This window comes from Ambystoma mexicanum, chromosome 5q (genome assembly GCF_040938575.1).
Source record: "Ambystoma mexicanum isolate Mex_15411 chromosome 5q, UKY_AmexF1_1, whole genome shotgun sequence".
Classification (NCBI taxonomy): Eukaryota; Metazoa; Chordata; class Amphibia; order Caudata; family Ambystomatidae; genus Ambystoma; species Ambystoma mexicanum.
The window spans coordinates 159,886,859-159,912,657 of record NC_090933.1 but is presented as its reverse complement, the minus strand read 5'-3'; the positions used below and the strand labels follow the sequence as shown (position 1 = coordinate 159,912,657).

The 25,799-nt window shown below is 41.0% G+C and overlaps 1 protein-coding gene across 4 annotated transcripts in view; it reads right to left on the bottom strand.

Annotated features, from left to right (window-relative positions):
• ARHGAP28 (Rho GTPase activating protein 28) overlaps positions 1 to 25,799 on the bottom strand; it is a 1,312,783-nt gene that overhangs the window by 401,998 nt on the left and 884,986 nt on the right. The gene's annotated exons all lie outside the window — the stretch shown is intronic.

Genomic DNA, 25,799 nt, shown 5'->3' with positions numbered 1-25,799 from the left:
ATGATCATTCTAAACATTCTGAAGGTGACATTGCTTCCAGATTCTTTCAAATTAGTATATGCGTGCGTGTTACATGAGAGTTTAACAAGGTCAAAGGCACTAGACACACATTTCCTGGATAGGAGTTTTAAATGTGAACAATGCCAAAAATACAAAAAAGCCATTAATTTCTCCACATTTTCATACCGTTCATGTACATGTATTTTCCATGGAAATGAAAAGGCAACTAGCTGACAACTACAATAACTGGCAACAAAGGGAATCCAGTTCACCCTCTTCCAAACAAGCCATTACATGATGTCATAATCTAGTGTACTTTGTGGTCCTGTATTTAAAGCAGTAAATCATAATTGAGTACGTGGTCATCACTTTCCGAATTGTTGCCCGCAAGGCTCCCAAATTGTCCCATGCAAGGAAGGAGTAGGGCATGCATCGCTGAATTTATGTTGTATTTGGGCATTTGTATAGTGCCTTGTTTACCATTGGTATGATCTCAAAGCGCTGTGTGATGACCGCCCTTGGGGACCGTAGCCCATGTCAGTGGAGAGAGTAGGGTAGTAAATAGTGTTTGGGTGCACTCAGTATGTGTGCAGCCAGGGTGGTTTACGTTGTGTGTAGTTCCATCAAACATTCTGTGATATCCAGTTTTGAATTTCCTATTTAAATTCTGGACAACAAGGTCCAGAATGCAAAGAAAGTACTAGTGCTGGATGAGCTAATCATGTCAGACATGGGTCAACATTGTGTTCTGTCCAGCAAGTAAACAATAGAAATGTATGTAGCACCTCAGTCATCTGGCTGTAGACGGGACTCACTCTTCCATTATCCTGTTTTCACTGCTTACTCTCTACACAGGTAACTCTTGGCGCTGTCACTTCTGACAGTTGGGTTGGTAGGCCAAGATGAATTCCTTGGGGATTGTCTGAGGATGCTTAAAATGTTAAAAAGCAGGCAAACCTCCACACTTGCACACTGATGCAGAGCCAGGATCCATTGCTTAACCATGCTCTGATGAATTCTAATATCACCTGCCAAATACTAGAAACAGCGATCACTGGAAAATGCTTGCTAACTTGAGATATTCAATTTTCCCTCTTTCTGATCTGCATTCCCTCGGGTCCACAGCCTGCTGGTTCTAGAGACCCAAGCAACTCCTCACTGATGACACCCAACAAGGCTGAAACATGTCTGGTCATGCTTGTGGTCTTGTGCAGAAGGATGTGCCTAGCAGTTCGGGCTGGACAGTCCCTTTTGGGGTGGGACCAAGCCTGACTTGCATATGGGTTTTCCCATGCTGTAATGTCCTGGCAGGCTGAAAAATACCTGATGGGAATAACCTGCCCAATTGAAGGAAATCTTATGAATACAGAGGGTGTCTGGAGTTTGATTGCAGTCTCTGGCAGTAAGGTGGGTATGGCAGTGAGGTGGGTATCTGGGCATTTGATTGCAGTCTCTGGCAGCGAGGTGGGCATCTGGGAATTTGATGCAAATCTATATCAGTGGGCGAGCATCTAGGCACCTTTGGGCCATTCTCTGGCAATGGCATGAGTACCTCAGCAGTTGATGGTACTCACAGGCAGCTGTGTCTATACATGGTCATTTGAAGGAAATACCTGGAATATGATGTGATCGAAGGTATATTGCTGGACATACCATGCACATTATGTGAGTACCTACACATTTGATGCTAATACTTTGCAAATTATGCAGATCCTTGACATATTCTGACAAAACCTAGCATATGATGGAGTGCACACCTGGTCTTTCATGGCAGTATCCTGCATAAGATATGACTTTGGAGAATTTGTATGACATACCTGACATTCAATTCCCTAACTTTTGACGCCAATACCAAGTATAAGATTTGTGCAATTGGCCATGTAACCGCTTCAACTCAGATGAGGTGGACATCCACGCCCTCGACAATAGCTAAGAAATGTGGAGGACATTGACATACACGTCCAAGCGACACCCACTTTCGCCGCAGGCACCGCCGGAGCAGCAATTCCTGCTACAGCTATGGGGTTAATGGGATTAATTTACAAAAGGCGTGTGTACCTGATGGGAATATTTGGCATGATGTGAGGTGCTTGCAGCACTGCAACGCGAGTCCATCACCCGCCTCATAAATCAGTGTTCAGCCTACGGGACAGAGGTTACTGCTTCAGCCATGCAGCATTGAAGGTGTGAAATTAAGTACCAGTAAGCTGTGTAATAGTAACAGCTGTCACTACAGTACATAGGGGGTTGGTGTATATAGATATATATTTCTTTATTTATTTTTAATGTAGCACTATTACTTAGGAGTTGCCTGGGTCAGTGCAGAAGGTTTAACACAACCAAGTCTTGCTATTTTATTTATTTATTTATTGGCATTTTTAAAGCACTCACACAGCCCAGGGGCATCGAGGCACTATTACAGGAATATGTCTCTTAGTTGCGTATTTATAACGCGCTTAATACCCAGAAGTTTCTAAGCCCGGACCTGGGGATCAAACTTGTGTCGCTTTGTGTCGTCTTGTTTCCAAGGTGAGCACGTTGCCGCTGAGCTATCCTCCCGGGGATTTTATGTATCTGAATGAGTCTTCCTTTCTTTCCATTCATGTTTACAGTAAAGCACGAGAGAGGGCCACACGGTTTTCATCCTGTGGCAATCGGGCCACTTGGTGAGAGTAGGAGTTGTTATGACTCGAGCTGTACAAAGGCCAGAGAAACAAAGGGCAATAGTGTCTTCGCAGTGGAGGGAAACAATGGCAGCTTTGAACAACAGCTAATTAAGGAGCTGAAGTCCCCATGATAAATGCCCACGGTATGTCCTTCCTGTTTGGGGTAACCCGCAAGCCTTTCATCTGCTCCTTCCCCGAGGCTGACACAGCTACCTTTAAAGTGGCCCTGCTGGAGAGGATGGCATTCTTCATTTGCTTAAAGCTATTCGAGCAAGGCAGTTGGCATTGCTCTGTCGCTTTGCATACAATCGCACTCTTATTTACGTTAGGACATGGTTCTGGGAAGAGGTCTGGCTAAGGGTGTAAATGATCGCGTGCAAAGTTTATTTCTCTGCCATAGCTTTTTCTTAAAGGATCACTCTACCCCTTCCTCAATGGGAAGCTTATTTTTAAGTCAGGAGAAAATACAGGTCCACAGTCACACATCTAATGGCGGCCATTTGCAAGGAGGACGCCCTTCCAATGGTACACGGTCAGTAATGCGCCTGATAGGCCTGCCTTCTCACTGGGCCTTTTGCTCAAATGAAAAGACATATTTGCATCTGACCCCGCCCGGTCCTCAGGCTGGCTTCAGTACACATGCTCGGGAAAAGCACTGAAAATGTGAATAATTCCCATTGGAAGTGATTATGTATGTTGAACCTTACATTTTGTCAGTAGCCTGAAAGCCGGAACGACATTTTGCACTCGAGGAACTGAGTTGGATACCCTGGGAATATACAGCACCACTCAATGATGCAACACACGTTTTTTATGGTTGAAAGAAAAAGGGGAGTATCAGCGACAGAGAAAATACCCACGTTTGGAAATGGCCTGGTATTGCAAGACATATATTGTCATCAGGCGTGAGTTGCAGGAAGTGTGTCATCACGTTGAGGGTGCATTGCTCATAAAGAAGGAGGTGATGGGGAAATGGATAGCCTCGGTTGGAGTATTCTGTGGTTCTTTTGGAACTTGTAAGGCACCAGAGGACCATACCTGCCTACATTTGAAAATAAAAAACCCTGAGATGTATGCCCCGCCCACAGCCACACACGCCCCGCCCACATGTCAAAATGTGCAGTTTGCACTTTACAGTGGAATGCATAAATTGCATTAAATTGGCTATTCATAACCACCCAAATTGCACAGGACGAATGGCATTCGCCTTCCATAAAATGAATGCACACACAAAACCAAGAGGATATTTTCTTCAAATAGTGTTTTTGAAAACGTTAAAAGATGTGCATGTTTTGAACTCCAAGAACCAATACGCAGTGCCAAAATTGGACCTTTCACCTTAGTTGTTTGTTGTTTTTCATCAGGTTATATAGTCTAGCGATGAGGGTTCCAGCATGCAAACCTGATGGCTGTGCTTTTCAGTCCCTGAGGTCGGCTTTAATCAATGAATTCAAAGAGGGCATTCAATGTTTCTCACTTTAGCTGAAAAAAGTGGGTGGACTCAGTTCACCCGCGTGCGTGTGCCCCGGCAAACTGGCCAAAAAGAATGAAAGCTGAAAAATTAAGAAACGGGGAATGCTGCTTTCAATCGGGTGTCATCAGTGACACCGGATTGAAAGCAGTATTACCGCGTTTATTTTGCTTAAGCTTTCATTCTTTTTGGCCATTTTGCCTTATGTTTTAGTCACCCTTCAATTTAGGGTGACTAAAACATAAGGCAAACTGGCTAAAAAGAACGAAAGCTTAAGCAAAATAAACGCAGTAATACTGCTTTCAACACCGGATTGAAAGCAGTATTCTACGTTTATTTTGCTCCAGTCTGAATTCTTTTTGGTCCCGCCCACACCTATACCGGATTGGTTACCAGCAGCAGTCTTTTGCAGCCAATCGGATGGAGGATTGGCCGGGACCAGAAACTGCAGCAAAAACTGGGAGACTCCAGGGTCTTCCCCGGAGACGCGGAGAAAAGGCAGAAAACCCAGAGTCTCACAAAAGAAACGGATTGCTTTTAGTCCTAGCTCAACGCTTTCCGAGAAGAATTGACATTTTCAGAGACAAAATGTTGTGTATTTTTTAACATAAAAATCATTCAAAAAGAAATAATTGAATTGTACTATCTTTGTAAACTGTCTTTTTTAAAAACATATTATGGTGTTTATTTCTGGTTATTGCTTCCGATGTGTATTGTAATCGTACAAAGAACAGTACACTTGTCTTACTGATCAAAGCACATATCAATACCTAGAACAAGCATTTAAATTATATTTTGCTAGAAAGTTATCATTCTAAGATGAACAGTCTAGTACCATCTTATCGTATTCTTTCAAAATACCCTCATGGCAAAGGGGGCAAATAGATCCAATGAGGGTTCCTTACTGTTTTGCATGAAAAGTGCTTCAGGTACATAAGGAGGACCAAATATCTTTATATCTGCCAAATATGTCTGTGATAAAAGGGCTGTATGCTCGAATCACTAAGCACATAATGAACACCAGGCTTTATGCTTATTGAATTCTTCACAATAGTCACACTAATACTAACTGGTTTCTAAACATTAACTAAAACTTGGATATGATGATAAAAAGGCTGTGACATCTGCAAATCTGTTGGACTCTGAGAGGCGTCTGAGATAGAGGGCCTAATCGAATCAGAATTTAAGAAGATGATTGGCTGAGAGGAGAAGCTGGGTCTCAGGATAAGGATGCCAGTGTGTCTGGAGATGTGTCCATGGCCAGCCCCCAAAGCACAAACATCATTAAAGAAATATATATGCATACATATGATTAAGTGTAAAATGACTATAAAATGTTTAACAATATGTGGCCTGGGAGCACACCCACTCACATACTCATCTTACCTTGACAGAGCCAATGGTGTTCTTCCTGCCAAGCCTAACTTCCCACAGAGCAATTATTTTTAATGGTCATGCAGTGTTTGTCACGTATTATGTCATTATCCGGGACAAGCTTCTTCCTTATCTGCAATCGAGCAGGTGTGGCAGCAAAACAAGGAAGAGGAACAAGGAATTGAATCTTTGCAAATTCCCAGAAAATAATTGTAGGTGGCCTAAATTCAAACTGCAACCTGCACAATAAACATGTGGTGTATTATGTTCAATAAACAATGCTTTTAAAGAGCTAGTAACAGGTACATTTCTTGGGGGCATCTGAGGCGTTGAGACCCTTTGAACATAAAGTAGATTTTTTAAAGGTTTGTCTTAAATATCTCGTAAATCTTGCACTCACGTAGTGCACCCTCATTTAAAGAGCAGATGGAAATACTCTCAAGTTTAGCTAATTTAATTAACCAGGGCACCATTCGCCTGGTACTCACACCACATGGCCGGTATTGCCATCATTACACCTATGTTGTCATCATATGGCATGGAAGGCCTGTCACACCACTTGCTACTATTGCCATCATTTCCAAGGGACTCACACCACATGCCGGCTTTTGCCACAAAATTCACAGTCGCAGAAACTATTTGCTAGATATTTTACCAGGCACCCACAAAGCTTGTCAGAAGTTGCCAACTATTTTGATTAGGTAACCAAGCACTCAAATTGGCCAAATATTCCCGTTATTTGTACGGGTACACACTTTTCCACCCATTACTATCACTTGCTGAGTTACCCCTCTTTGCCAAGAAGCGCCATCATTTTCCCATACCCTCACACCATTTACCAGATACTAGCAGTGTATGCTCATGTGGAACCCCATGGCGTGGATGGCAATCACATGCCCAGCTGATCCAACCATTTGCAAAGCATTGGAATCATATACACGTTTACTCATTACATGTGCCAGCTATTGTCATTACCATGGCCATTTTACAGGTATCACCATTATATGTTGGTGTAATCAGATTATATGGCAGGCATCAGCACCCTCATTAACCCGTTGCTACCATCGCAGGGCACGGTACTCACACCATCTGTGAGATACTGGCATGTGAAACAAAACATACTCACATTGTTTGTAAGGTGTTGCTATCATGTGCCCAGGTGCTCACATTATTTGTTAAGTATTGGCACCATTTGCATATGCAATATCCTAGTATGTACTTTCAAAATAGAATATCTCTATTCTTTCTATTAGTTCAAAGGGCAGCAATCTTCACTATTCTGAAAGAACGTTGTTTACTTTATTATTAATACTGTTTGTCAGGCATTGATACAATTGTTCAGGTAATGCCATCTTGACCCTGAACAGATGAAGTGCCGGATATTATGATAACAATTCCCAGGCGTACTGTTTTCCAGGGTGGAGTATCATATCATCCGGTACTCACACTATTTTCAATCTATTGACATTATATTCATAGTTTGCCAGTACTTGTTCAGGTACTCACACCATATTTGAGGCCTTTCCATGATATATACAGAAATAGGGTGGGGCACACCTACTAAGAACAAACACAGTAAAATAATGTGGTTTATTGGAGGTTTCCCACTGGGCAGCGTCCTCAACCATGTTTAAGCTCACTCGACTTTTCACAGAGGATAAATATCCATTTGCATATCATTCTGGTCTCACCCACCAGTATTGCCATCATTTGCCCAAAGTCATGTGGGTGACTGGGATCATTGACAGAGCAAGCACAGAATACTTATGTTCAAAGTGGTTTATTAACATCTTGTAGCAGTTCAGGGGCCAACTAATAAACAGGGATAGCATAACGTGTAACTCAAATGTGCCACAGCAGAGCCGGCACTTTCAAATTAAAAAACTCACGGGGTAACTAAAAGTTCAAAAAAATTGATTTTCTGGATCTGTATCATGTGCCAGGGTGCTTGTTGCAGAGGTAACAGTTCTGAATCTCGGACACAGGGAATTAAATGATGGGTTGGGCTGGGGAGCAAGTGTACCTGGTCCTAAAGTCTTGGTTGTGAGCCCAGACAGGTTGGTAGGAAAGGAGGGTGGTTGATGACTCTAACTTCCCCTACTATGGTTCCTTTCGTTCTTGCCCCCTCTTCATTAGCTCATCCCCCAGTTTTCTGATTCTCGGGTTTCTGAAAGAGCTGGCCCAGATCCTCTTGCAATCATATCCCAGCATTCCACTGTGCTTGTCGTAACTCCTGCACCAGATTCTCCTCCGATTCTCCTGATCGCTTTCCTGGTCGCCACTCCTCCACCTTCTTTATGAAATACCTTATCTCTTTTCTCCAGTTCCTTTCACCTTTGTAACAACCTTTAATTGCTGTATTCTCTTGTCCATTCCTTACTCTCTTCCATGCTTTGTTCATTCCTTTGGGCAGCTTTTGTCCCAGACCCAATCTCTAAATACTCACTATCTCTCCCAGTTTCATCAACCCTTCAGGGAATATCTTCTTTGCAATTAATGTTCTCTGGGTTTTTCCTATCTCCCTCCACCCCCTTTCTAGCCAATGGGTATCACCAGTCTTTTCAATGTCCCTCTCAAACTTGCAAGTGTCTTGTACACCCCCTTCTAATCTCCCCACTTTAATCTTCTCTGCTTCATTACTGTGAAACATTCGCCATTCTGGGTGCCACCTTGCTCCTCAATGATCTTCTAGAACCCACAACCATCTCTTCCCCTTCTTCAACCCTCTTGTCACCACCCCTCTCTACAATGGACTCCCCTTATTCACTACTACACCTCCACACCTTCTTAACTCAACTGGGCACCAACACTCTCCTCAATGGTCATCTTCATCCAACTACCTCCTGCACCTTCATCACCCACCACCCTCTCTCAGGTCAATTTTACTATGTGTGACTGTGACTCCCTCACCCTTCACCAATAGTCTCTAGGCTCCTCTCCTTAGTTCGGTCTTCTGGGTCTCTCCCCCAGGTCCCTAGAAAAAGGCTGTGTACTTCAGGTACTCACATCAGTAGCTATATGTCATGTTTATTTGTTGAGCGTCAAAGCCCATGGGCATCAGGGCACTTACACGCACACACAGAAGTCATAAACAAATGACAAGACAAAGAGCGAAAGAAGTCTGGTTAGTTCTAAGTAAATAAAAGAGTTTTCAAGCTTTTCCTAAATGCAGGTTGGTCCCTTTCCTTTCGCAGATTGCTAGGAAGCTTGTTCCACGCATGGGCAATCAGTACAGGAAAGGAACAGCCATTCCCTCTGACTCTCTTGAACCGTGGTATGATGAGACAATACGCATCACAAGACTGTAAATTGCGGCCGGGTTTATACATTTCCAATCGTTCCTTCAAATATGAGGGGGCATTTCCAAACAGACACCTGTGTCCCATGGTCAGAATCTTGAATTGAACTCTTGCTGTGATGGGAGCAAGTGTATCTCTCTCCGAGCCCTCAAAATCATCTCTCTCCTTGACATTCTGCAGTCTCCCTAGGCACTCCTTACTTGCCCCACCCAAAAGGGAGTTACAATAATCGAGTCTAGGTAGAACGATCGCTCGTACTAGCTTCTCACAGTTCCTTTGAGTGACTAAAGGGATAATCTGCCTCTAAACTCTGAGGTAGTAATAGGAGTTCTTGACTATATAATTTACATGGGCATCAGCATTTAGAGACAATTCCATGTATGTGTGAAGTGTTTTTACCTTGTCCTGGACAAAAAAGTTACATCCCTCAATCTCAAAACTTGAATAGGCGTGACTTAACGATTCCCTTGCAATGTCTCATCCCTATGTCGGGTGACTACGAGAAAGAGTCCATATTGGTTTCAGAAATGTATGAATTGATACAAGAGTGGATGGACATGAGTGGCCTGGCCTTGAACCACGAAAAAACGGAACTCATGATCGTAGCTTCTAGGACTATACTACTTAAGCTTAAAGAGGAATATGATATATTCTGCATTCTGCAAAGCATGATATCGCTACTAAAGAAAAAAAAATATTGCAGTGGTATTTGATCAGACATTCAACATTATAGCACAGGTAAATAGCCTTGTATCAGTGTCAGCCAACTACATACGGCTACTATCACAAGTTCTGTACTATGCCAATTCCCTATACTTGGGAGCTCCGGCACACCAATTCAATAAACTACAAAGAGCCCAGAACGCTGCAGCAAAACTGCTCCTCGCCCGGGGTCAAAGAGACCACATCTCGCCAGTGCTCCGAACCCTTCATTGGCTCCCTGTTGGACGAAGGGCCACCTTCAAGACCCTATGCATCACTCACTGAGCAGTGCACAAGACCGGCCCAATGTACCTACAAGAAAAGATAAAACCCTACCTCCCATCTCACACCCTAAGATCAAGCACTGCCCTGCTTCTAGTGATAGTAACCTCTAGCTCTGTCAGGATCGGAGGATCCGCCTTCTCAACCTTGGCCCCAACTCTGTGGAACTCACTCCCCCCACACATTCGACACACCCAAGACTATATGACCTTTCACAAAGCTCTAAAAACGTGTCTCTTTCCGTAATGCTGACCACAACCATTTGAGGCGACTGATTCCTTGCTACCGATGACAAATGCTCAATGAGATTCCGAGCAATGACACCACTGAATATGCTTAAAATTCACTATTCAGCAAATGCACGTTTGAATCCGGAGTAGCGAACTACTTAGATCATAACTCCACCCAAACACTCACCTGACATATCACTATGCATACTCTCTACTCCACACCAACACACAATTAGAGTACAGCTACACCCCTCGATCAATTTCGGCCTAGCTGCTCACATACGAACACTACCCCAGGAACACCTCATCACTCTAATAATACGCATATACATCCCATGACAAACCGGCCTAGCTGCACATATAAGCGTCCTACACAGGCCTAATGCAGCCAGAACCCAGTCTTGAAGTTCACCCTCCAGACTGCTCACATCAAACCGACATCAATTCCACCACACCTAATGCTAGACTGCAGCTACCATCAGGCAATTGCATCAGCTGCACACATAACTGGTGCTCCCAAGCACCCTTTGACACCTTACTCTCTGAAATGACCTGGACTGCGGTCCCCAGGGCGTTCAACCAACCAGCGCTTTGAGGTAACACCAATGATATATAGAGCGCTATATAAATGCCAAATAACAATAACAAAAACAATTTTCCCATTTCTTTCTCAGAAGGGATGTGAAACAGTTGCGAGGGCCATTATCTCATCGAAAATCGACTATTGCAGTTCCTTATTAGTAGGCATTGGCAAAAGAGAACTGGCCAAACTCCAGGTAGTGCAAGATAGCACCATCAGAGAGATTATGAGGATGCAGCAGTGTCAGCATGTGTCAGAGGTGCAGAGAAGTCTGCATTGGCTGCCTATTGTAGCCAGGATAGATTTTAGGCTTCTTACTTTACCTATAAATCCATGGCAGGGCTCTTCCCTGAATATGTAGCCCGAAGACTTAAAGCAAACCAGAATCTTGTTCCCTGCATATAACGAATGTGTCCCTGGAATTAGAAAAAATGGGCCTTTTGGGTGGTGGCTCCTTTCAAGTAGAACGCCTTGCCTGTTGAACTAAGAAACGGCTCATCCTTGGAATGTTTCAAGAAACAGCTTAAAACATACCTTTTTGGATAAATCCCTTGGCCAGGGCTAGTCTGGCTTAACTTTCTTAGACATTGCCGCCCATCCATTATCTTCTCTGCCCGTATGCCCGCGGGCTCCTTTGGTAGTGACTTATAAATAATTTGAAGTAAAGTTAGACCCATAGAACAACAGCTCAGTTTTAGGAGGGGTTAATCACAGCCAGTTCCTGGACATCCAGTCTTTAATGATCGAGTATGCTTGATTCAGCCTTCTCTGATCAATTTTGTGGTTACCGTTGAGCTCCATGATCAACTGGAAATCATTGGCATAGTTCATGAACTGTAGGAGCAGCTTCTCCATTTCAACACATAAAGATTTAATATGAATGTTGATCAATGCAGGGGACAAGCAGGCACCTTCAGGGACCCCGTTTAAAATCTGGGTTAGGTCCGATATACTAAAGAAATAGGATGCCCTATGTGCTGAAAAACTCAATAAATGTGTTTCGGAAAATGCATGCTGAGGGCCAGAGAGTGTGTTCTTATTAAAAATATATCATTGTATTCTGTTACGATTTCATAAAATACATAATTTCTAAACAGTTATAAGACAACAATGCATTTCCAACAAACATATATTTTTAGTAAACAAAAGTTTTTTTGTGCAAATAACGCATTTTTGTGTAAACATTTCTCCTATGCTTATATCACTAATACACAATTCAACCATTCATTTTCACAACCAAATCTGGTTTGTTTAAAGACATTCTAAATAACCCTTGCAGTAGTAATATTCCTACTTTGACAGTCCACCATTATACATCAACTACAAGTATCCAAGATTATTCTAGTAGTATTCCTCTCATCATATGATTTCCTTTTGTATAGTTTCCACTTGACATCAATTGGCCAGATATTTCCTAACCATTGGTCAACGTCTTCTTCAGGATTAGTAGACTTATTCAAAGGCTTTATCAATGCTACAACATATAAAAACAACAACAACACCATGATTTAAAACATTAACTAATGCTTAAACACATAAGCAAAGAACATTGTTAAAAAACACAATCTCTGAACTCCCTCAGTATGCTACCGTTATTTCATGAATGAGGAGCAAACTGAATTTTGTTTATATAGACTCAAGCCCAGAATGCTCGGGGTTAATTAATCTCCCTTTGTACAAAAAGGTTACTACATTACCACTGTTAGGATGGGCCAATAAGTACCCAACTGTCTTCAAATAGAAACCAGGAAACACCCTTACTAAACATTGCTGCTAAAGCTCAAATGTCAGCTGAAACAAATATATATAAGCCCGCAAAGGTGCACAATAAAAAAAGGGTTAAAAATATCTGTGAAAAAAGGCAATCTCATCTATACCTTTAAACGTCCTTTTTGAAAACTCTTTTTGCTGCTTTGCAAAAAAGTTCCAATTTTCGTGGTTTCCCACTGTGTCTTCTCACTAGCATTCAGTGAGTAAATGCACATTTTCTAGTTCCACTTCAGAGGCAAAGTTTTCTGCTAAATTCAATTCCTGTAGGCATTGAAAACAATAATAAGTAAATTTTAGCTGAAACATGACATGTATCTTGTTTGCAAAAGCAGTGTTACGTCGTTATGCTTTAGGTCTTTAAAGTGCTAGTGGCTGTAAAGGTGTATCAGATTTTATACAAAAAAGGCATTTTACCTTCACTAAGCATCTAGCAAACCAAGGCACACGTGCGTCCCCACTGCAAAATTCATGTAACTGTTATTGAATAAAAGGGAAGGGGTTGTGGGGGGAAAGAAAAGAAAAAGAGAATAGTCAATGGACTTTTCTCTTTACTTAACATAAAAAATGTGTCTGGGAGAGGGTCCTAAACTAGCTTACCTTAGTGCTTACTTCAAGGTCAAGAGCCTCACCTGCTCGGAACAATGCGAGGAGCAACAACACGGAGGTCAGCTGCGCCAAACTGAGCACTAGGTTTACTTCCTGCTTACCTATAAAGGATAGCTGCACTCAAGTCTACCAATCATGTGGCAGCTCCTTCAAACATGAAGGAGATAGAAAGAGGACTAGGCGTTACCTCAGTGTAACACAAGTCCAGAATCTGGGCATAGAAATAAAAAAACGGTCTATTTCTTCAGGATTTATTAGATCAAAGTCTCTCACTGATATATAAAGATGGAATGCAACAAAAGCTAAAAAGTTAATACAGCCCAAACAGATCAAAAAGGTTTTCTTCCTGCTTACCTATGAAGGATAACTGCACTTAAGTCTACCAATCGCGTGGCAACTGCTTCAAACATGAGGGAGATAGAAAGAGGACTATGTGTTACCTCAGTGTAACACAAATCCGGAGTCTGGGCATAGAAACAAAAAAACAGACTATTTCTTCAGAATTTATTTGAGCAAAGTCGCTCACTGGTGTATAAAGATGGAACAAAGGCTAAAGAAGTTAATACAGCCCAAATGAATCAAAAAGGCACACCTAAATGCCTATTTTGTCATTTCAGAATAACGTAACTACCAACACCGGTTCATAACATTTCTAGACACAAGGTTATGCTAACCATAGCAGATGTATTAACTCCATTCCTCTTGCGAATTGAGCCCATCAGTGTAACCTTTGGTATGATAAATCCACCATTGTTCCCTTTGCGAAAGCCTTTTGGCAGTATTTGCTAAGTCTGTACCTTTAATTTTCTCAATGGCCCACCATTTGAAAGTATCTGGGTTATGATTAAATTCCAGAAAGTGAGCCACAAGAGGTGCATTAAGCTGTTTATTCCTTAGTTTTGATCTATGTTCAGTGACTCTTAATTTCACTGGGTGTGATGTCTTGCCAATGTATGTTTTTCCACAAGGGCATATAATAGCATAGATTACATTACTGCTTTTACACATAGTATGGTGCCTCAGGGCCCAAATCCTCTTATTAATAGTGATGTTTTTGCAAGGTGTGGTAAGGTTACAGTTGCAACATCCACCACAGGGGTAATGGCCTAAGACTACTGGCATGCCCCATAGAGTAGTAATTAATGGTTGTTTAGCTTGTATACTACTCCTATCTGCTTTACAGATCCAATGTTTTATATTCTTTCCTTTCTTAAAGGCAAACATTGGTTTAGCCAAGGTCAGTAAATTTAGTTGAAGCAAATGCCAATGTTTTTGATGTGTATTAAATGTTAATGCACATACAAGTCGAACATGTGATGGTCAGTGTTCATCATCTTTTTTGGACAGTAATATCTCCCGGTGTTGATACCTAGATCTTTTTTTGGAGTTTCTAAGTAGTCTAGGTGGATATCCTCTCTCTTTCAGTCTATTTTCATTAATATTAGATTGTTTTACAAAATCCTCTAATTAGGGACAGTTTTGGCGTGCTCTAAGAAACTGACCATATGGGATATTGGATTTAAGTGCATGTGAATGGAAACTTTCATGATGGAGGATGGTATTCCTATCTGACTCTTTCCTATATAAATCCACCAATAGAACACCATTGACTCCTTTAAACAATAGGTCCAAATATGGGATCTCCTTGTTATTCAACTGTATTGTGAATTTCAGATTAGGATTTAGCTCATTTATCCACTTAAAAAAGGCAAGATGATCGTCTTCTTTCGGTCCCATATAATTGCAGTACCTATAAAGTGCAGGTTCTTGAAGCGAAAGACATTTTTGTCAATGCAATCTCAAGTAACTCAACTAACAAGTCACTGGGTACTGTGTCTATATCTACCCTTGTGTCTAAGCATTTCTTAATGACTCTTAGTGAGTCTAATTACGGAATGTTTGAATACAATGATTCAACATCAAGTGTAATCAGAAGGTCACTATCTGCGTTGAAAAGTAACAATTCCATAGCTCGGATCACATCAGTAGAGTCCGCTAAGTAAGTGGATGTTAATTTAGCCAGTGGTTTCATAAAGAAATCCAAATATTGGCCAATGGGTTCTAAAATGGACCCACAACGGGATACGCTAGGTCGTCGCAGGGGATTAGTTGTACTGTTATGTATATTGGGCAAAATCTATATTAGAGGGGTCCTAGTCTTATTGGGAGTCAGAAAAAAAAATCATTTTTGTTTAAGATACCCTTTTCTAGAGCTGTATTGCATAATTCTCTAATGTCCTTCAGACTGGCTCAGTAGAGTCACCTTGTAGTTTGACATATATATGTTTGTGTTGTTTAGTAGCCTCATAATTTCTTTGTCATAGTTATGTGCACCCCAAACGACTATCCTCCTCCCTTATCAGCCTTTTTAATTACCACAGATTTGTCATTTCTTAAGGACTGCAAGCATTTCCAATCTGTTTTGGAGAAATTGAAACTATGTTCTGATGTTTTTTCACCATTTTTCCCTTCATAAATGGTCCCAAAATCCCATAGTACGGCTTTTTCAAAGGTTGCTGTCTCCTTTGAAATCATGTACAATGTAGGGGTAAAGGAGGAAGCTGGTTTAAATGGAGTATTGGCCCCTATCATTTGACTATTCGTTTCACTCACTCCAAAAAAATCTTTAAGTCTAACTTTACGTAGAAAGGCTTGCAGTTCTATTTCTGTCTCCATCTGGCTTGGCTTCTTCATATGGATAAAGGAGAAGCCTTTTTCCAAAAGGGAGCTTTCTTCTGATGAAAGTGTCCTATTAGAGAGGTTGAATACGGAGAAAGGTGAACTTACCTTCTGTAAGACCTTCTTCTCGTTTCGAACACATTTTGTAAAGGCGGTGGTCCGACCTGCTGAGGTGGAAAAGGGACTACCTGTGGAGGGAAAGGCAAACCTTGGCCTTGAATATTAAACCCTTGGGGATAGCCGTACGGGGGGAAATAAGGGAAGACATTTTGAAATCCTCTCCTGCCTCTCCTCGCACGCCCTCTATTTCTCTGTCTGGGGTTGTACTGATTGCCTCTTTGGCCCCTCTGGCTGCCTTCTCCATCATCTGAAGACGTATCAGAGAAGGTCACTCACTTTGTTCTAGTAGGTACGCACATAGTGCTATTTTCTTGATCCTTCCAATATTGCGGTCCTTGATAGTCAGGGCTGAAATAGGGATATGCTAGCTCCTTAGAGAAATTATTAATATCCTTAGCCAATTTTTCCATCTTTTTAGTTGTTGTTATTTTAATGAACTCATTAACTTGTTTTTCAATGGTTTCTAATTTTCCTTTGATGTGCAATATAGTTTTGTCTGTAGCAAAGACTAATTCAGCTTTCTGAATTTCTTCTTCTACTAACGTACTCTTTTTTTTATAGCTGTGTTAATCGTCAACAGCATCCAATCCCTACTACATTTGGGACCAATGCCTGAAAATACATGTTTGTATTCTACATCATCTACAAAAAGGCAAGGTTCATTATGGATCAATAAACCCAATCAGAATTATATTTTTCTTTAAATATTCAGTGAGGAGATGGCTGTGCATTTCTGTACGAAATGTCTTCTTTTTAAGCCTGATAATACTCTCACTAGAAATATTTAGGTAATGCCCTGTCACATTGTCTACCTGTAACTTCTCAAAATATGATGGCCCTTTAATTACCTCTGCTAATTGTTCTTCGCTAAACCAAACTGCATCAGATGCAGCCATGATCGGAATGTACACAGGACGTTTCCAACTGCAAATGAAGACAGAATCGCTGTGAGGGATAAAATCAAACCTCACTGCTAAACAGAAAAAAAGGTGAAGGCACCGTCTTCCCACACAGCAAAAAGTTGCTGCTCTTAAATCCCGGAGATGCAGCATCTTCCCAGCAAACTCTAGATTTCCTACTAAGAGGAAAGGAGCCCATCCACTTGATCACATTCTCTGAGCAGCGGCCCGTAACTGCTAACACATTCAATAACCTTTTGTGATCCAGCAGATGAAAGGCTGCTGATGTATATAAAAGCATCAGTAGCCCCGTGCTATTGTCTTCTAAAGCTGCATCTTAGTTCTGTCCAAATACCAAATTTTATGTTATTTCCTCATTTGTAATGTACACCTTACATTCATGTGCTAAAGGAAAACCAGACATGTATGTTTTACAAGTCAGCTATTAGTTGTATATGGTTAGATGGCATTTTGTTTTTCTCATAATCACAAAATTAGAAAGGCATGTTGGCATTTTGAAATAGTGAGCATCATGTTTTCAACATCTTATTTATTAAAGATTTTATATGTCAATTCTAATGCTTTTTTGGTCTCTTTACATCAGTTTGATTTACCTTATACCTGCTGTAGTGCGGCTGAACCATGTTCCTCCTAGTATGCTGGTCATTTCCCCATTTTAAATTTGCCTGAATAGAAAAGCATTTCAATTAATTTGGTGAATCGGGGTGCCGTCTCATTGTTTAGCGTTAACAAGTAACTTAAATTAGTCAGCTGTTTAGTTGACTTGTATCTATGATAGGGTTGGATTGCCCCGAACTGTATGCCGTTATAGCTATATCCGTGGTGATTTTTATGTCTTTCTTGTTAGATGCTAGTCTTCCAGTGCACCTTAATGCAGTGCTATGCGATTCTATTTTTCTTGTTAAATGAAGCTTGTTTTTACCTTTATTGTTGAAATCCTCGCGATTCCTCGGTCCTCTTGTTGTACGCCGTTTCTTGGTGTTTCTTTCCGATGTATAGCATGATCATGTGATTGCACTATTTTAACATCGTCTTGACGTGTTACGTTGTTCAAATTGTTCCGTGTTGTTTAGAATCTACAGCGCCATTTTGGAATGGTAATTGCACTGTTATTGCACTTTTATAACGTTGTGATGACGTGTTACGTTGTTCGGAGTGTTTTGTTTTGTTTGGAATCTACAGTGCCATTTTGAGATAGTAATTCTTGTATACGCCGTCCTATGGGTCAGTGTCATTTTACTTTGGGATAAAATCTCAATAAATATTTGCAAAGAGAAAATGAATAAATATAATTCTCTTTTGTCTTTGTTTTGTATGCATGTCTGGTATTTCTTTCGGTTTATATAAATTGCAAATTTGTAAATGATATTTTCTGCAATATTTTACCACTGTTGTTTTTTTATTTTTTTTTATATATAATTGCAACTTGGATTGGATCTTCTCTTCCAGACTATTGTTCCTTTTCTTCTCCCTCCAATAGCATCCATATGACAACGGTCTGTCTCCTAATTATTATTGAAAGCGCTTGTTTGTATAGATTTCTCTGGCTACTGTGCCATCTATATCAAGCCTCACTCTTAGTGTGGTTTCTTCATGAAGATTATCTAAAATATTCAGTAACACTACAGGGATGTCCAAACTTTGAAGTTTTAGCCATAGTCGTGATTGGTTAATTATATTGAAAGCCTGTGACAGATCCACACAGGCAATGTACAGAGGTCAAGCTACTTTTTCACAAGCTTTTTCTTCTAATACATTAACTAAGGCCATTCAACTCGTGGCCAATACCTTCCTGAAACCAGTTTGACATTTGGATAGTCTGCCTACTTTCAGAGACCATTCCTCCACTTCTTTATGTATAATTGAGGTAAAGATGTTGCTGTCTGCGTCAAGAAGGGTAATAGAATGATAGTTAGCCAGATTAGTATGATCGTCCTTTTTGTATATTGGTATAATGTATGAGGCTTTCCACGAGCAAGGCAGGGACTTAGTTCTCAGTATAACCAGAAGGTTCTCAGAGAGTAGTTTACTATTCCATGGGCCTACCCAGATGTCTTTTTACTCACACACACATTTTATTATCTTTATATAGATCAGCAAGGAACGTCACCTAACTATCTTCTGGTTTGTGGTTTGTTTGAGCATCCCTTTGATTGCTAGCCTTAATCTGGACATATTTTCAGAAATGTGTGGCATTATTTTTTCATAATCTCTTCCGGAATACGTTCACAATAGAACAATAGAAATCTGTAAGATTTGACCCAGTTTGTATACTTTCGCTTTTGCTTTCTTAGTGTTTCCCTTTTCTCGCCTGTGTCCAGTTGCATGTGAAAGATAGGTTGTCATGTCGAGTGTGTGTACTGGGGCTGACTTTTTCCCATTGGAAGATCTTGTATTTCGTTATAAATAATAATGGGAAATGTATCCGAATTATTAAATACTTCAATTATTTGGGAAAATGTGGTAGCATTAAGAAACTTTATGATTTTATTATTAAAGGTGCTAATTAACTTTGGTTTCCAAATAACACTTTTTTTGGCTTAACCGCTATGTTTGTAAGCAAACTTGGCTGACACAGACTAGTTTTCAATACTATGTTAGCTATCAACATATGACAGTCACTCAAATTGTTATTTTTTTTTATTGGCATTTCAAATTTTACATACATAACCATACCCCCAACTCTACCCAGATTCCAGTACATAGATACGCTTTTTTCTTTTTATTATGCCCCAAATCCCTGTGTACGTGGGCAGTTCTGCTTTCAGACGGTATGATACATGTAGAATTCAGCTCTCCAGCAAGTAATGCATCCACATTGGGTACTTGAATTTTGTATCGTTCCAATAGATTCCAAAGCTCTAATATAAATCATTCAATCGGGGAATGCGAGGGATGCCAATATATATTAAGCAGCAAGAAATTGTGAGCCTTTTTTCCACTACAAAATCCAATTTTTACAGCCGGAAGGCCTTTTGTTTTTTAAGTGACTATTTCACTATTATGACTGAGATTATTTTTAATTACCATCAGCAGTCGCCCAGAAGGTCGACCACTGCTACATCTAGAGGCTTCCTGATGAAATGTCTGGTAGCCATCCCAAACTATTAATTTTTGTGTACATGTCTCTTGAATATATATTATAGAATGATGACACATTCGAGCACATAAGTTATTATTTTGTTATAGCCCAACGCCTTCTATGATAGAAGAGTCATATTTTCTTGCGCATTGAGGCCATTCCCTTGCTCATTAAAGACATTTCCTCCTCCCAATCTTCAATTCATTTGCATTGATAGTGTGGCTGGCAACCACAAGCAATGCTCTGTCATTTCTACCTGTGGTTTAGAATGCTCCCTTAATCTGACTTTCCAATTACTAGTATTATTTGTGGAGCTTGATATTTTTGGTCCAGAGATGGAACAGCCTTCAAAGTCTCTGTCGTAACCAATATAGGTGGTCTGGGGAATAAGGCCTAAAGTGCTTGGTCTTAGATCATAGCCCATAGTCCTCAAGGCTTCTGCATCTTACGGAAGCATTGAATAGACTGCGTTAGACAGAATCTTAATAGCGATGATGGGCCTGCATCATGGAACGTTTTCCTATGGGATTGCGGCATTATAAAACACTTCCATGAATCAGGCCGGTTATCTGTTCTCCTATCGCCCAAAAAGTCTACCAGCTCAATGTCTTTAGAAGGAAGTAGCTGTAGGTGAGGTATTTCACGAAAAAGGGATACAATTTTCGAACAATTTAAGATCATCTTATTTCCAGATCGCAGAATTAACTCTAAAACTGAATACAGTGAGTAGCCAAGGGATTCTTTTCTTATCTCCATTTTTGTGAGAACAGAGTTTTCTTGCGCGTTCAAAGAAGCTTTTTTTATGGATGTCCATCGTGTGAACCAAAATTGATTCAGACTGTGAAAGATTAGACGCAGCAGTTGCATACGTAGTCTGCGAGTTAGACTGTTGATCACTACCACAGGTTTCCTGTTTTGAGTCGTTGGGCATCCTAACCAGCGTTGTTGGTGTTGTTTGATTACGGCTGATTTTCTTCAATTCAGCCATTAGACCCTTAGTTATATCACCAGCTGCTCTGATTAATCCAAGTTCACTTTCTACTTGTTCCTCATTCTTTTCGTCTAAGGGGGACATTTGTATTTTTTTATTCTACTGGTTTTTAGAATATGGGGTCGTAGGAACTTTCTGATCTTTTTAAAATTAATTCCTTTACTCTATAAATATTTTGCATTTTAGGTAGACCCCCCTTATTCACTCTTCCTATTTATACTGTTGCTTACTGCGTTGATCTTTAAAAAAAAATGTGTTAAGCCCAGTGTTAAGGATTTTTCCTTAACCACATCATCAATCTTACCGGCATCCTCCTCATTCCCATCCATCCTTATCATTGCTGTACTAATGGCACCATCGTTTTCTTTACTTTGTGCAGGAAGTGTGCATATTGGAGATCTTACATCCCTTAAGGAAAAGTTCAGTGGGTCCAGCATTAATTTGATTTCACTCAATAACATTGTATGCAACCTAACTTCATCATGAATATTATCACAGAGGATGACAAAATCGCTCAGTACAGTACAGAATTAAGAGCAGATTTCGTATGTGCTGATAATTTAATTCTTTTATCAGCATCCTTTAGCGTATGGTGCAATGGCGGTTGCCCCTCATTAAGCCCAGTCATTGTAGAACTAAAACTATCTAACGATAAAAGTTCAGTCAACATTGATGGTGTAGCTGAACGTGAGGCAGCCTGTGTGTCATTCCCCCTCCCATCCAGAGCCAGATTCATATTATGCTCCCCAATATGGTCTGAGTTGTAGATAGGACAATCCACAGTACCGTCCAACTCGAGCATGCTCAAGTCATTTATACTGTTTCGATCGAGGGAGTCGGAGAGACACTTAGCTTGCAAGGGATGAATATTTGTGCTTGTCCCAGAGGGAGGAAAGAAATCTGTTATTCTTAGCCCCACTATCGGAGTAATGGGATTTACATCCATATGTTTAACTTTCTCTGTGACTTCCTTAAATCCTTTGCCTGTTTTGTAGAGGGTGGTTGGAAAGGAGGCCGCTGGTTTGTAATAATTTCCACCCCCGCTTCTTGCAGAGCATTTCTAACATTGTGTTGTTGTTCAATTGACTCTAGCGCGCCGTTCCCGGGATTAAAACGAGTCCCTACTTCTATACATACTGCAGGGTTACTTCTCAGATTGTACATACCCTTACCTGTCATTTGTAGTCAAGCAGTGCTTGACTCTCGCAGGGCACCCCGGCTGCCACAAACTGCTACAAACTGCAGATTTATGCAGAACTCCACAGCACTCTGCTTAGCCTGCTTAGCGCAGGGTTTTTAACTGCTCTGACGAGCGACTCCGGCAACCAGTGTTGCACCAGTAACGGTCCTCCAGAAACACAACTTGCTTCCAGCGGTTCCTGCTACAACCGGCAGATCTCTGCAGAACCTACCACATTTTGCAATATTGGGCAAATCTCTTTACCTCCCTGCACACCAGCTCCCCATTTTACAAAATTGGGGCTAGCTAGAAATGTGCCAGCATGAACACATGAAATAAAGGCCATTAGCATCTGAGTCGCACCATGTTAGAACCAAGTTTACTGTATCGACTCAACTGAGAATTACAATTAGTATATGGATTTTCTGGATCTATGTTTATGTGAAACAACTGAGAACTGCATGCTGCCACTGAAACCGAATTTGCATTGGTACAATACTGACGTCCATTCATACGCAAGTAGCATGTGCCCGCAGGTGTTGCACTGTCCATTACTCAATGGGAAAGGCAGAAAAACCGAAGGACACTTTCAGTAACATGCTGGTCAGGCATGTGTCACTGCCTCTATCCATACCTGCCAACATTCCAGAATGAAAAAAAAAACCCGGAGCTCTACGTCACTGGAATGCCCCGTCCACATGTTTGCTGGGCCACACCCACACGTTCGCAATATATTTTACTTTGCACTATATGTGGTTTATAGACTCCCAGGATTGTTATAAGCACTAAATATGCAAAACATATTAAATTTGAACATGTATGTGAACTAAGTGCATTATTAACGTGATAAAGGAATCTCGAGAACACACGCCACGATAGCTTTTATTTCCTTAATCCGCACGCGGTATAAGTGTTCGCCATAGCGGAGGCCGTAACGTGTGCCCTTCATTACAGTTAACTCGTTTTGAAGGCAAACATGAGCGCATTTCGGGAGGGACAGCAAAGAAATATTTACTCCCGACAGATGTGCTGTTAAGAAGTGCTGAAGGGCACAGTTAACTTGCTGGTATCGCTTGGCAGGAAAGGGATCAAAGCACACAAATCTAGTGGAGAGGCAGGAATGGCTGGAAAACCCGGAGAGCCCACGCTCTTTCCCAGAGACCTGGAGAAGAGCTTAAAAACCCAGAGATTAGGCAGCTATGCCTCTATCCCATCCATAGCAGCCTTTCAGGCACACAGGCCCGTTGAGAAATGTACTGTTTTCATCCATGGCAATCATGCTCCATGTCTAAGCATCGCAAAGCTTATCTGACACCTGATGTTGATGTTCTATGTTATAATGTCCCAGGAATATGAAAAGGTCAACGGGTAAAAATAGATTGAACTAACGTACATTGAAACTAAAGTAAGCTGTAAAAGTAAGGACACGTAAAACAAAAAAAGCAAAAAGAACTAAATGTTCCATTAATATTGATTTTAGTAGAACCAGGAGAGCCACACTATGCTCTCCAGCTAAACGTGTCACCTTATTAGTTGCACTTACCTATTTGCAACCATGAAAGGGTACCTTCAAAACAAGAGGTAAAATCACCATTTCAACCCTACTATGGCATCATGACCTGCTCAAAGCAACACTGATTTCAGCCAGCAGGGCTTTTCTTTTTGTTTGATCTATTTTAATATTTTTACATGTAATATTAAAGTCGAATTATTTTTACTCTGCACTGGGTGTTTGTATGAATGTATATTTGGGTGCTTTAAGTAAGGTACTTAAGGTTACTCTTAAAGAATAGGCTTAATGTACATGTTGGAAAGCAGGCACAGTGTAAAAGATGGAATCAAAAAGAAATCAGTGACTTATTCTTTAACCAAATTAAGTGCCATTATAGGCCACATACAGGTTCAAAATAGTAATGTTACAAGAAATGTATGCAAAACACATGCAAAACACATGATAGGAGAGAAAATGAATGGCAGTGGAAAAAATAAAAGGGCGCCGCTATATTAAGGAGATTAGGGGTATGACACATCTTCGTCCACGTAACCCCTATTACCTCCATTGCTCCACCATACGTGTCACTTCATCAACACATATTCCCAAGGTGTACAAAAATAGCACACTTTATTGAATAAAATATTTATTTGTTGCTAAAAAATCTGCAAACTCATCCCAATTCTGGCACATGTCTGGGCTATTTGAGCATACTTCATGTGCACAATAATCCTTAGATTCTTCTTTTTTCTGACATAAATTCCACAATTTAAAGAGAAATAGTCACCACATGCATATCCCAATTTGAAAAATATTACTCCCCTCCCCACTCCAGAACTTCTGCAATTTTTAAAACAAAATAAATCTATTTTCCGGATTCTGCCCCGGGTTGCTTAAAGCAACTGTTCCTCTTCTCTACTTCGGAATGGTTCCCTGACCGGTTTGAGGCCCTCTAAATCTTATTGGACATTTGTAAAGTGGGTCTGATCATGTAAAAAGGATGATTCTGCAGACCCTAACAGCTTCTTATAATCATGATTTGGATTGATGGACATCCCAAGTTGTGGTTCCCTATGTCATTCTGTATGTTGACAGACTCTGTCTTATGATTGGACCCTCTGCAGTACTATGTCACTCTTCGCCTTGGCAGCTGATGGTGAAATGATCTACTCTACATCTTAACGATTATCCATTCTCATGGTTTGTGACTGTTGCCTGCCATTCTTCACCTCAGATGGTCACTTTCTGGCCATTGCTCCCTCCTCATTCATTGTATTGCTGGAGGGCGTTCTATTCTCCCTTTGCAGAAGTGGTGATACATTGCTTCATGTTTTGGCCACGTGGGCTCCTTCTGAATGCCTGGTCCTTTTACGCTTTCTTGTGACATCTTGGCTCTTTATGGTCTTCAGCTTTACCTTGGCTGCCTATTGCTGGACCATCCCATCTGCATTTTATCTGCCTTCTACTGACACACAAGCCCTACTTGCTCTTCAATGTTAGCCTTGCCTTTTCAGTGCCGTTTCCCCCTATTGTCTGTACTTGCTTTCCTTTCTCGTGACACCAGGCCCACCAGGGGCTCCAGATTTATCCTTGTCTCGCCAGTACCGTTTCTCCCTTTTGTGTGTCCATGTTCTGCCTTCTTGTGGCAAGTGGTCCCTTCATGGTCTCCAGTTTTGCCCTTGCCCTCCTTAGGAAAACAGCATTTGGGCTCCCTGATTCCATTCCAGAGGGCTCCTTGCTAAATAGCAAACAACCTGCCCTTGATACTAGCTCTGGCTGTGCTAGGCTAACAGCATTCATACTGCCCCAGGATACTAACCCTAAGAGAACATTTTACTTTACTTATATTAAGAAAAAGGTTAACATGAGATCATGGAAGACTACAGTAAAAATACCTAGTGGCAATTTGGGTTTAATAAGGACCTGTGGTGAGTAAGGACAGTGTGCACTGGAATTAATGGCACAAATAGGCAGAGTGGAACACTCATTATTTAATAATTCTGTTGGAATGTAAAGAGTCTGTGTTTCAGAGATTCGCATTTTCAAAGCACACCAGCAAACCACATTGAGCATAGTTTTATAAAAATGTAGAGCCGTCCACCCCAGCCTGACGTCCCCCATTAGAATTGAGGTGCAACACTGAGGCACTAAAATGGCAAAACTACTTGATAAAAACGTACAACCGCAATGTCCGTCAGTGGGAGGCCAGGACAGTGCAAATGAAGAGTGTTTTGTAACAAATGTTACTTCTGTGCTTTTCTACTCAGTGGCACTAAATTCCACAGGGCATTAGTGAACATTAGCTTCCTGGGCGGGCGCCTCAGCCAGTCAGGTTGCTGGGAACGTGGGCTGAAC